Genomic DNA, 13354 nt, shown 5'->3' with positions numbered 1-13354 from the left:
TTCTAAGGGACATCATCTCCACGGCAAAGTGGACCTTCATATGCATAATGTAGGTACTGTTAGAGGGCTGCCTGAGACCAGGTCTTCAATACGGGCACTTTTATTAGAGAAGAAATGGGGACAGCAGGAGACCTTTTGCAGGAAAAGCAGAGAGGGATTACAAATGAGAAACCAGAACTGAGGGAGTGGAAAATGGGGAGGGCTTGCCAGCTTAAAGCATGTCTGTTCCCCAATTTCTACTTCCATAACACGCTAGAAACTACTTTACAGTGTGTGAGCTCCCCTCCTCAGAGCTCCTCCCCATAAGAGCCAGATGGGTATTACAGTGGGTGTCAGAGTGGGTGCCACTGTTTTTCAAATGCTGATTCAAAGAAGAGGAAATACAAATGAAGAAGGAAGAGCGACAAAAAATAAGCATGCAAACTATGAATTATGAGGGTGAGCCTGGATTCCAGATATGTGCCCTTGTGTGCTGCTTATCAGTTGGTGATGCAACCCTGCAACACACCAGCAAGAAGTATGTGAGGTGCCAAGCAGCCTCATTTCAACACCTTGTCATCTGCCAGCTGCCAGGAAGGATTTGTTTTCTCTTCTGCTCACAAGACAGGAAAAATATGAAGAGAGATGACACGGGGAGCAACAGAACCCTCTTGTCACCACCCATAGATTTGCTGTACTCAGTCAAAACAACACTTCCAAATTCAAACAGGAAGAGAAAAAAAACAAACAAAAGGAGGTCTTAGAGGAAAACTTGGAAGATGAATCTGATACGTGTGTTATATCTGTTTTTAGGATTGGCATATGCTCCTGACAGAGAAGTGAAAGAATTCTGTCATAGTAATATCTGTAAAACGAGCAACTTATGTCTTTACATCCCCTTGGTACAAAAGGGAGTGGGGAGGAATAAGGGCACGTCTCCCACATGAGGAGTAGGGTAAAAAGCCACCCTCTAGAAGATCATCAATAGGAGGAAAAAAAAAAAAAAAAGCAGCTTAATGTCTATAGCAAAATCTACAAAGCCAGCAAATAACTCTGAAACAGTCTGCTCTCATACCTGTAGGGTCATTTCTACATTTAACAAGTACTCTTCTGCATTGCAAACCTTGCTTTAGACCAAAACCCTCTTCAGAAGCTACAAGCAGCACAACACCAAACATACCCTCCATGCTTTGGCTGCTTGTAACTCCATCACACCAATATTTTCTCTGAGAGGACCAAGTGCACTCAGCAATTTATTTGTCTTAGTGCATCAATGCCTGAACAGAGCAGCCCATGAAGGAGGTTAGCCAAGACAACGAGCATCCCAAAACAGATGGCAGGAAAGGCAAAACCTGCTGTTTATAAATCTGAGAGACTTTCCAGTATTATGTAAGACGTCAGATACATTCAGGCAAAATGGACAAACAGCCCCAAGGTGTGGAAAGAGTCAGTCCTACATTCACTGACTGGCATACGTAACATCTGTTAGAGCTTATAAGTCTGGGAATTTCTGCATTGGACAACATGGGTCATTGCATAACAGTAAACAGCAGGTAGGACCTCTCAGTCCAGTATAACCATCCTCCATTGACACACAAGCCATGAGGTTGCTGTATCTGATGCAACTGAACATGGAATTGTCCACAAAGGTCTCGTTTAATTAAGTCCAGTGAATGCTGCTGTACCCAAGAGTGTCTATTCACAAGAACAAGTACAAAGAAGGATGCAAACCATTTGCAAACTGATGTTAATTCAATAAGCACAGAGGTATCCTCCCTTCAGTCCCATAATAGGTTTTTAAACAGCAACATTTTGGTCACACATTGATTTTTACACTTTCTGGTTCATCATTTATTGTGTCATCCTTCTTTATACTTTTTCAAGATACACACACTGTAATTCAGAATACGAAAAACAGAGCTGGACTGCTCTCTGTATTAGAGTTGGTAAGAAAATAAGCTGCTTTCCTGGTCAGGTCTATGCACTGCTTTTTCATTTAGTCTTGCAGAACCTTTCTTTGCAAGGAGACTTCAGCCTCGTGTAGGTTACTACCACATACAAACTACCCTTATGATTCTCATGTGATGGCTGGAGACATATAGGAACCAGAGCCACGGACCACAATAAATATTTCCATGTTAAATATTGAAAAAAAGAAAGGAAACAATTTCTACACTCAATTCTTGCTTAAAAAAAAAAACAACAAAATCCAAACCTTTAAAATTCCATCAGCCAGCTCTGTAGCTTCAACAGGAATAAACATCACTCTCCCACAGTCAAGGAAGTAGCAATAACTCAAAAGATATGCAAAGCAGAAGAGCAGATTTTGAACTGCAAGTTAATACACCTACAAGAAGGCTGCTTCTTTTCTGGCTCCATCTATGTTGCAAGCATGCAAGAGTTAAGTTACTAGCTCATAAAAATGAGAAATCTTTCTTGAACACAGAACTGTGCTTTCTTGCTCCAGCCTCAGCCAGACTAGACAGGTCAGATGCCCCCACTGATTGCACTGAACTTCACAGCTTTCCTTTACCTCCCCCTCTTAGCAATATCTCCTCTGCAGTTTTCTCTAGTTTAAACTAGCTCTCACCACCCCCACCTCCCATCTCCAAAAAAGCCTTGACAACTTTCCCCTTCTATGTGCTATGCCACCAGACAATTCCTGCACTCTGGTCAAGCAGCAGCCAGCTGAAAGCTGAGAGCTGGCTTCAGGTGAAGCGTTACTCCTCAACAAATGACAGAGAATGTAAGGATGACAGCAAGCACTGTGCAATGAAGTATGTAACAGGTACACAGCTGGGCTAACTGTGCTCATTTCTCTGCTGTGAGGCCTGTATCTTGGTCCTGTTAGTATGCTGCTGAAGATTTACTCATAAGAATACTTCATATAGTAGTATCATTCTTCCAAGCATGTGGCTTTTGAATCATGTAGCCACGAGTACTTTGCCTTGGAATTGGTCAAGCTTCAAGATGGTAACAAATAATACTTATACCCTCTGCTTTAAACGAGTGAGAGCTGAAGTTCTCAGGCGTAGCATGTCTGAATTTTCCCCTACACTCAAATGCAAAAGTGCTTTTTGGCAGTAGTAGCCAAGAGAAACACACTATCTGTAGTATGCAGTCTTTTTAGTGACTCCTGTACGCTCATCTCCTTCCCTGTAAATCCATTTCCCAGTCCCCACCTAGGATACTCGTCCCCTCTCAAGGCTATTAATCACTACGAAACCTCAGTGGTACATTTTTAACCACATAATGCAATCTGACAAGTTGTTTGAGAGAGCTTGTGATGCTGAGATTTCATTGAAGAATGGAAGGAGACAGCGAAGACTTGAATTTCTACAGCGTGGAAAATGCCTCTGCTGCCACTAAAGCATAGGCAGGGTTCACATTTCTAAACAAAAGATGCTGCCAAATTATACAGTAGAAATTGTTGTTGTTACCTTTCCTGGTGGCACCACCTCTATAGCAAGGAATCTTTTCCAGCAAACACCACAACACTGCTGGCCCATGTCAATCTCTGCTACAAGAGGAAGGAAAACACAGAAATTAATCTCCTTCCTGCAAACATTTGCAGACAACTGCTGTTCTCACTCCGTGTCAACGCTTACTGAAAATAGAAATGATCTCAATGAATGCTGGATGCACACACACCCTGCTCTCTGTCCATTTTATCTCAAAGCTGAGATGATTGCTGGTGCACAACCACAGAAAGAACTCAGGACTGGCTGCCCAGAAGGGTAAGAAACTCCCAAGGGTCTTACTGCTGATCTGAGATGCAAAGTAAATGAATGCAAACACATGTAAGCCCTGAGAAGAGAGGCAACGCTGCACTCCATACAACTGCAGTGCCATTCTTAGGCCTTGACAGCATCTCAGTTACATCTTTAGCACTGAAGTCTTGATTTGCACAGGCTCCAACAGTACATCTCAACCCCATCCTCTGCCACATGCACCCAGCATGGTGCTGCCTGTGCTCATTTCTTCTGATGCCAGAGGTTTTCACAGAGGAAAAACCACCATCTCCTCACTCATGCCTTACTATACCTGCTCTAACCAGATCAGTTCATGAACTTTTTCTCAATCATTACTTTGCAGTGAATGAAAACTAGTCCAGACCCACCAGCACGAGAGACCCCCCAGGAGCAGATATTTTCTGGCAGCTTTGCACACCCCATAATCACTCAACCCATCTAGCTTCCAGGTAGCAGCACCAGCAAACACAGTGCAATTTGCATTCATAATGACACGCAATTCCTCGCTCAGACAGTAAGCAAGTTTGCTTCAACTTCACACTATGAAGTTTAATTCTAAGCTGACAGAAGAGCTTTAATCTGCAGGTGCAGAAGTTGAGGCCGTAAATGAAAAATAAACACAGAAGTGTAGTTGCAATGGTATTTATCCCCAACACTCACTGCCTAACAGACTCACTGATGAACCATAATCACGACAGCAATGTGAGCTCCAGTTCAGCAACACGAGCTACCATTTGTTACCTATGAGATGCTATCTTAAAAGCTCATTGGGCATCATTTAAATGCTCCCATTACTAATTGTGCTATTTGGGAAACAAAGTTAAATGGAATCAACTGTAACTAGTTTGGTGCAGCTGAATTCTTGAGGAACTTCCAGCAGAATGCCCAGCAGCTCTTTCACAGCAGCCCAGTATGTTGTATTTAAGATTGAATGTGAATGTTTCTAGCAGAGCTGTATAGCAAAGCAGCAAAAAAACCACCAAAATCTGGAACCCTCTCTTTTCTCTAACAACCAACACTGAACCTCCACTGTGATTTCTATCTAATGCCACCTTAGCAGCAAAATGAATCAGCAGGGAATGACTCTGAAAAGACTAAAAGACAGCTTCCCTCTGACCTGACAGATTTTTGGCAGTGGCTGGATGTTTTGAATACAACATGCCATAGAACACTTGGAATGATAAAGAATATTTGAATATTCATGCTCTTATAGCTCCTTTTTAACACAGAGAAACTGGTACAAAGCTCTTCATTCAAAACTGTTGCAGTTTTGAATGCACAGCCTCTGCATTTTTGTGATAAGAGATTATTTTTTAATGCCTGAAAGCAGACTCAACTTGAAGACCACAGTTCCTGTTTCAGATAAGGATTATTTCCTAAAACCTTAAGAACTTTCCTTTAACAGAAAAGCAGTTGCCAGGTGATCCCCAAATAAAGCAAATCCACTGATGCTGAACTCTGTCAGTGATACTCATGCAGTGACTCCGTATGGCTCTGTCCAGTAGATCAATCCCTGAAAGCTTATTGCCTAGGAAAGAAGAAACCTGGTCTAAACAGGCACCAGCTCTGCTACAGAGAGGGGTTTTTACACATCAGAGATATGAATCAAGGTCCCACAGGGACTGTTACTTCATTTGACTTCAAAAAGTGCAGGTCATGTCTTTGCCAATGAGGTAAACCTAAAGATCAGGTCTACTTCCTAACTCTACATTACTGCTTACTTTGCAAGCTCAGCCCTCACCTCTCAGCAAACTTAAGAATTATGTTACCATAAGGGTCAAAGTCCTCAGGACCTTAGAAAGTCACTTTGGAAAAAAAAAACCACCACACTAATTGCTGCCTTTTTTAGTCAGTCAATTTGGTCCAAAGCCATTGCTGTTAACTCTGAAAATATAGCATTCATTGGACAGGTACAATTAACACGGTAAAGTTCAATGTTCGTTAGCATCCTGGGTAGCCAGAGGGCATGTGGAAGGCACTCAGCTGAGAAACAATTGAAAGAAAAGCCTCATTTTTAGCAAGCAAGGCTGGAAGCATGCCCTCCCTAGTAAAGCATATGTCAGGTGAAATAATTAAAGTCCATCCTGCCTAATTTAAAGCCCCTTTGCAAGCACAAAACCAGAGTTGGTGCACTGGCAAGTCTTGACAAGCATGAAGTAGAAGCTTTTCTCTGTTGTCAATAGCTTATAAGATGAACACCATAGATGTTTGTCATGACAAGAAACACACAGAATAGGGTGTAGAAGAGGCAAAAGAGATGAAAAACAGCTAAACTGACAGCAGATCTCTGCTGAATGAGGTTGGTTTGAGTGCTGTGAAATCTCTCACCTGCAAGTCAGCTAACTCACGTGCTGCCATGCTGCCACAGCTCAGTTCTGACTTAACAGATTCTCTAAGCAGAAAAGAAAAAATTGATATTAAATACAATGCAAACAGCACATTCTTAAACCTTCTCACAAAACATAACTATTGCTAAGGCTCCTCCAAATATCAGCCCAGGAAAGAGTCTTTCCCTTGCCCTTTTGGTACACTGCAGTGGAACTCCACTATTAGATTCATAAGATTGAGCCCAAGCTCGTTCCAATCTCAATACAAAAAACAAATGGTACTTTATCAGTCCCCTATTGTCAGGGGTCAGGATGGGCCCCAACCTGAAAAATCATCAGGCAATAAAAACATTGCAAATAATTGCACTATTTATTTTTCCAGGCTATGAATTTTTCAGCCATACAGCACTTTTGTTTTGTCCCACCATTCCAGCCCTGCATAGTCTCCATACTTCTCCAGCCACTACTCTTGTAAAACTGGAAAACAGACAGCTTTTTAGGCTGTGCAACTGAGAAGCTACAAGAAAAACCACATTGTTCTGCACGGGCCTATCCTCTTAGGCAGAAATTCCTATACTGTCAGTTTGCCAGGTCTGAAGGCCTGCAGAACTGCTTTACTGTCCTGCACAGGGCTTTTCAATGGGGCAGCCGATGCTTACACATATTGCTCCCTATGCTGCAATAATCTCTGCTGCTGGCCTTGTTCAGACCTGCACCTCAGTTTGCATTACATACTCAGAAACTACTGCAATTTTCTTCCACAGGTAGCATTAATACCCTTTGAGGGCTGCATTCCTCTGGAATCTCTGCTCTGCCTCACACAAAGCATCAGTGTATGCTATCTTTGCTAACTCAAGGAGACAAATACCCCAAAAACATTACAAATCTGCCACAGATCTGCAGTTCAGTGGCAACGAAGTTGCACAGAGCAATTTTGAAAAACTTGCATGAGCACAAAACCTATTTGTTTGCCTTCATACAGCTTGTTGGAGCTAGGAGATTCAACAGAAGAACGCTGTATACTGTAGTACAGAATAGTATAGAAGAACTGCTACAGCCAACAGACACTCGATAAGGTAATTCCAATCAAAAGCTGAAAACCAGAACTGAAGTAGAAAAATACAGAAGGAAAAAGAGAAACAACAAGACATGGAAAGTGATGTGAACCGAGGTCTGCAAATAAGGAGCATGCATTTAAGCAGGAACAGTCCTGATCCACGAATCCTAAAAGTAAGGCCTTGGAAGAAAGAGGGACAGAAGGAGAGATGGAAAAATGTGCAGAATGGATGAACTGTGTTCATTGGATCAGCAGTGCATCAGAAGTTCTGCACAAATAAATCTGAAACAGCCTACCGGGTAAGAGAGCAGATGAGATCCATATGACAAAGCACAGGGAATTCTCCCAAATCAAAAAGCCCCATAGCCTAAAGAAGCTACCTTTATTTCTTCTGGGAAGGAGGAGGGTTAAAGTTCAGGTACCACTCACAGCAGTGCCTTGCAATCATTTATTTTCAGCTTAGTTCTGCTACTTGCCTGCAGGGAGGGCTGGGAGGAGGAAGCAGACACAAAGATGCACTGAAGTTATGTGACAGAAAGAGGTAGAAAAAGAACATACTGCTATTTTTGAAGATGCCCAGGGTGCTAATCCTCTGCAGCTTTCTGCATTTTTAACAAAAAAAGAAAGAAGCCTCGTTTGTGAGAGGAGAATTTGACTTCTAAGTACTGCTTTATGAAGACAAGTGATGTAAGGAGACCTGAGGAAGGGCAACAGCCAAAAAAAATGGCAAACTAGCCCAAGAAGTACACAGCAACAGATCACAATGATCATAATAAAACCCTTGAGAATAACACCAGTTGGACCCGAACAAAACCAGAACCAGGTGGTGACATCTATTGTCATGTCTGAGCTGAGAGCTCCTGCACCATGTCAAGCCATGAGATGGAAGAGGTAACCAACACTGACACGTTTCTTGTTAGCACACCACACTTCAACAAAGCAAAAGGACACAAAAAAGGACAAAAAAGGACACACTTGAGTTATCACAATGTCCTTGATCTCAGATTTTCACTTAGTTCCTCTCTGAAATAAATTCAGTAGAGATCAGTAGAACACGTTCCATTGGAGAACGTCACTATTCTGCTGTAGGCTTCATACTCATTTTGCAGGAAATGACTTGGAGACCACAAAAGCTTTTGCTAAATTCCTTAACGTGCTGTCACACAAAGAACTACTCAATGGATGTGCCAATGTGGAGACTGCTAACACACGACAATGCTCTGCACTTGGCCTTTTGCCTAAGGAGGCCCAAGCTCTTTCTAGAATCAGAGCCTGAATTCTTTCAAGACTTAGAAAAGAAGCCTGCTATAATGCTGTCACTATAAAACAATGCAGAGAAGGACAGCACAGACCTACTCGTGATTTTAGTTTACACAACCTCAGGCTCCTGAAGCACAAACATTAACAGATTTAACCCAAATCTCAGTTACCAGCAGAACTGGAGGAAGAAGCCACTTGTGGCACCCTCCCTGTCAAAATACGGAAGTCTTCAGGTCAGAAACACAATGCTGCACTCCTACATTTGCATTTCAGGTATCCAGGTCAGTCACTCTGGGAAATGTATAGAGCTTCCCCCATTCTGACTTTCTGCCCTATTTTGCCACGTTGGGAGCAACACAGCCCTGGCCAGAACCAGTCTCTTCTCTTTACTGTGGATGAACTGAATCTTGTTTATAGTTCTCAGTGGGCTCGAGTCAACTGTGCTAGATTAGACTCGAATCGTTCTACACTTTTGTCAGGAACAGCCAAATATGAGCCATTTTGGAGGAAAGTTCATTACATCCTGAACAGACAGAATGTTCCCAAGACAAATCTCCTCCCAGCTCCCAGCTGGCCAGCTTGAACTGAACTTTCTTTACAGGGTGCACACCAGGGCAGGTCAACTGGGGTGTAGGAGAACTGCCCCCCCACATTAGCACCACCCAATGAAGTATGAATAGCAACTGGAAGGGTAAGGAGCCGCTTGGCTGCACAGCCTCCTGTTCAGATTGCAGCTGGATCCAGCTTGCTCGTTGCTGAGATTAGCTTTTCCCACAAGGTGAATTTCTCCTTGAGTCCAGGATCTGCACAGCCAAGTCTGAAGACTGGTCCCTCCCAGTCCAGAAGGTGAATGTGGCCAGAAGAAAAAAGTCACGAAAGAATAAAACCCAACAGGAGTAATGCTGCTGCATGAATACTTCCTTTCTGAGCTTGGCTAGGAGTTTTGAAACTGCAGTTTGCTAAGAGAGGGTGGAGAAGCCAAGGTAAGCAAAGGATTTATAACACCACAAAAGTCTTCCTCATTCTTAGTTACTGCTGACCTACAAAACACAGGCAAATGCACTACAAAGAAACTGTTTAGGGTAGTAAATCATTGATTGGGGACATTTGCTGAGGGACTTAATATGGATTAAATTGTATTGACATCTAAAATTTATTTATCCAGGAAAGAGTTCAGACTGCTCACCCAGTGTAGCACACTGCTTCTGCAGAAAAAATTAGCTTGCTTCTCCAATGAGACAAAGAAACAAAACAGGTCCTGACCTCATTTACTGCAAATAAACACACTGACATTTCAGCAGGTGGAATAAATGCAATTGCATAGGAGCATTAAGAGAGGACCCTGTCTTCTTCCTGCTCCCATTTCTAACTTCTTCAGAAGTGTCATAATATAAATTTCAACCACAAATATCCACTCTTTCTTCTGATCTCCCCCCTGGCATTATTTGTAAGCACATTCGTTATCTGGCACTTTTCTACAAAGCTCTTCAGCCCAGGATCTGCACTCAGGACTCTGCTAATTCTCACCTCCTGCCTTCTGACATTGCAGTAAAGCTCAGCCTGTGGATCCCAATGAGCTGGGTGCTTCAGACAAACTGCTCTGGAAAAATGCTGTTTCTTACACCCACTGAAAAGTGCATGACCTCAATATCCAGCATTTCAAGAGGCCTCTGATTTGGACAGCACATTGACTCAGGTTTTCTTCAGCATAACCCAGGGATCAGCTGGCATCTCCCCTGGCACCACTCACACAGGGCAACCTATCAGCCCTACATGCAATGGTCCTTCAGTGCAACTTCGTAAGAGCTGGGCACCTGGCAACTAACAGCTTTCAAAATGCAACCTTCTTTATTTTATCTGTGTTTGGTTTGGCACATTTTCTCCAAGAAACGGACCTATTAGCACCTTTTCTCCTAATCTTGTGGTATTTTTCCAAGAACACTACAGGTGTACACCTGGTACAGCTTTAGAACTAGGAAATATGAAGTTGTTTGCTTTGTTGCTCATAGGTGATGGGGCTGCAGCAGATTTCTTGTAGAGAACAGCATATCTTCTCTGCTATTTTGAGGCTTTCATTTCTCAGAACTTAACTGACTGACAGATGGGTGAGAAGGAAGATAGGGAATTGATGTCTGTTGCTTTTGGTAGATAGGAGTGTATTTTTTTATGGTTTCTCCTCTATACTGCCAGTAAGGAGCAGACAAAAAGGGAAACCAAGCTTCTCCTCCCTCAAGAAGGAGCTCTTCCCCAGGAAGCAGCTACCTTGATCTGATTTCCATTTCTCCAGAGTTTTCTTAAGCATGAATTCTGTACATTCAAGAGAAAACAGGGAAACTTCGCCGCAAAGTAACTGCTGTTTGTGGTGCTACCATACAGAAATGCTGTTTTCCAACAAACTTCAGTCCACAAATCCAGAGCAGGTACTACTTTTGTACCTTCCTGATACCAGCAGAATATGCTTTTGCACCTCCATCACTTCCATGCCTGTGCTAACTGCCATCAACAGTGCAGCAAGTCAGCAACGTGACCTGCAGTGATCCTTCCTGTATCATCACAGCACACCTTGGAACTTCTGCACATCTTATAGAACAGAAATGCTACCCACTGGGCACGAAGTATGCATTAACATAAGTCAGAACAAATAACACATGGGGGGTTGAAACCAGATGACACTGTGACCACAACCACAGATTTACTCTTTGATTTTAAAGGAAAAGAGTTGTTGCTTTATCTTCCAAAGCCAGGAATTCAAAGCCAGTTTGAATTGCTGGGTGAACACCAGTGCCTTGTGGTAGGTATGGGTTCCAGGACAACAACTATTAAATACACCCAAGACCATCATACAGAGCTCACATAAACACTAGTGATTTTCAGCATAAAGTCATCAACATGTAAGGAATCTTACTGGTACATCCCAACATCTCTTTTTTCCTGTGGGGGCCACCATTAGAAAAATACATTCTGGAGATCATTTCATCTGAAATATTTTCAGCAACAAAATAATTAACACAAAAGCAAGCGTTGCAATTCTGAAATTGTTTGTGAACTTATTCTGAGATCAATGTGTCACTGGGTGTTTTACAGAGGGAAGTTATGCTCTCACTGATTAGCTTTTATAGCTGTTTTTTAAAGAGGAACCTTGAATAAGAAAGGTTCATCTCTTACTTTTGCAAGTTTATCTTAAATATTATATGCAGTTTTAATATGTTTCTAATTTTGCAGTGTATAAACAAGCACTCAGCACAGATCATCAGCAGGATTACTAGAACCTTACAGATGGGACAAGGTCCATCCCATGCAGCTATGACCCACTGACAAGTGATAAAGTTATTTACCAGGGAGGACAGGTAAAAGTTGAATTGAGGGCACTAAGGACACGTTTACTTCAACAGCTTTAGAGAACAGCTAAGTTAAAGATGAATCCTTTACAAGACTGGTCCTGAAAGCAGCAGGGGTGCAGTCTGTCCTTCTGCCAGTTGCTGCAGTTCAGCATACAGCTGTGTCTGCAAGGATCAAGGCTTCATTGGGCAAAGCTATTAAGCATGTATCTGGCTTCCAATGGACTTGCTGATGTGCCAGCTTAGCAAGACCACTCTTTTCTCATAAAAATGAGTCATTTATTATGTCAGACTTCTGGGAACATCCCAACAAATTAGATACTTCATCAAGAAATAAGCCAACAAATATACAGATGCCCTCCAAAACCTCAGTGCCAAGCAACAGCTTCCATTTGACTCTATTATAGTTACCTAGTTTGTTTGGAAGGGGAACCCCCACTTCTATTCCTGTTGTCCTGAAGTGAATGACTCCTTTTATGTGCAATAGAAACACAACGTGCTCATGGACAGAAGTGGGGGCACAGCCAAAGTATTAGACCTCATTCAGGCCAGAGGCTCACCTGCTGTGGATGGAACCTCCAAAAGCAAGGTTGCTTGTTTGCTGTATTTGGTGACATTTCTCAGTCTTCCCACATTCCCAATTTAGCTGCAGAGAGCAGAGAAAACAAAGCTGATAAGAAAATATCAAGTGACATTCTGGTACTTCCAGGGTACACTCCATCTAAGCTGTTACTACAGAACTTCAAAATGAAAAAGTATTTACAAGGATTTTCATTTTTTTCTTTTTAGTTTTAGAAAGAAAGGCTCCCTATTCTGACTATAAATTAAGAACTTTTCAGGATTTTATTCCTTCTGGAAGAACAAAACCAGCACAATACTCTCTCAGGCTTGGGAACAAGGTTATAGAAACACTCACCTCACATACCAGCCCAGGAACTCTGGAGTAACAATGCTCTTTCAGCAGTGGCACGAGCACAGCCACATGGGGACCTTCAGGTCCTGGAAGAGATAAAAGCATGTCATGAACTCAGCAACCTTTGAAAGAACGTTTTTTTTGAGGTCGGAACTGAGATGGTTAGGAAATTTCCTTTCTGTACAGAGGGAATCCTAGCTTCAATTTGACCATTTCCAAAAGGAACTTGAATTTCAGGTGCCCAATGAAATTCTCAGTGAACATTTTCATTAGATGTTTTTGTTGGACCTTTCATTTCATAAGTATTTCAAAGTTTCTGGCTCTATATGAGTGAGAAACAAGTGTTAACTATATGAGCACAGCCAAGCAGGGCTTCAGTCACTGCAACAAGCACCACCATTAATACTGTCTGGCCTCGTTAACTGAGAGACTAGCTTTACATACTACCCAGATTGACAAGGCCTTATTTCAGAACTTAGAGCCACACAAAGCCATTAATTGAAGAGATCTTTTTAGGAATCTCACCATACCTTTTCTTTCAAGGTAAAAGATCTTGAACTCCGTCAGCTTTATCAGCAGTCCCAGGGAAACAGCAGCCTTCCAAACCTGAGGGGGACTTCACAGCTACTCCAGAAAGTGCTTGACTTCCAGACTTCAGAGAGGGCTGGAAAAAGAGCTACCAGCAATAAATACTTCAAAGAAAGAATGAAATACATGCTTGCACCACT

The 13354-nt window shown here is 42.3% G+C and overlaps 1 long non-coding RNA gene across 1 annotated transcript in view; it reads right to left on the bottom strand.

Moving 5' to 3' along the window:
* LOC122186067 overlaps positions 1-12687 on the bottom strand; it is a 51940-nt gene extending 39253 nt beyond the window's left edge. The window contains exons 1-2 of the long non-coding RNA XR_006181046.1: positions 12630-12687; positions 12274-12359 (exon numbers count right to left, since the gene is read on the bottom strand). This is a non-coding gene — a long non-coding RNA (uncharacterized LOC122186067). The remainder of the gene's footprint in view (positions 1-12273; positions 12360-12629) is intronic.
* Positions 12688-13354: the final 667 nt, after the last annotated feature.

This window comes from Lagopus leucura, unplaced genomic scaffold (assembly GCF_019238085.1).
Source record: "Lagopus leucura isolate 7727_CA_CO unplaced genomic scaffold, USGS_WTPT01 Super-Scaffold_100034, whole genome shotgun sequence".
NCBI lineage: Eukaryota > Metazoa > Chordata > Aves > Galliformes > Phasianidae > Lagopus > Lagopus leucura.
The sequence above is the reverse complement of the archived record's forward strand: the minus strand, read 5'-3'. Positions and strand labels throughout refer to the sequence as shown.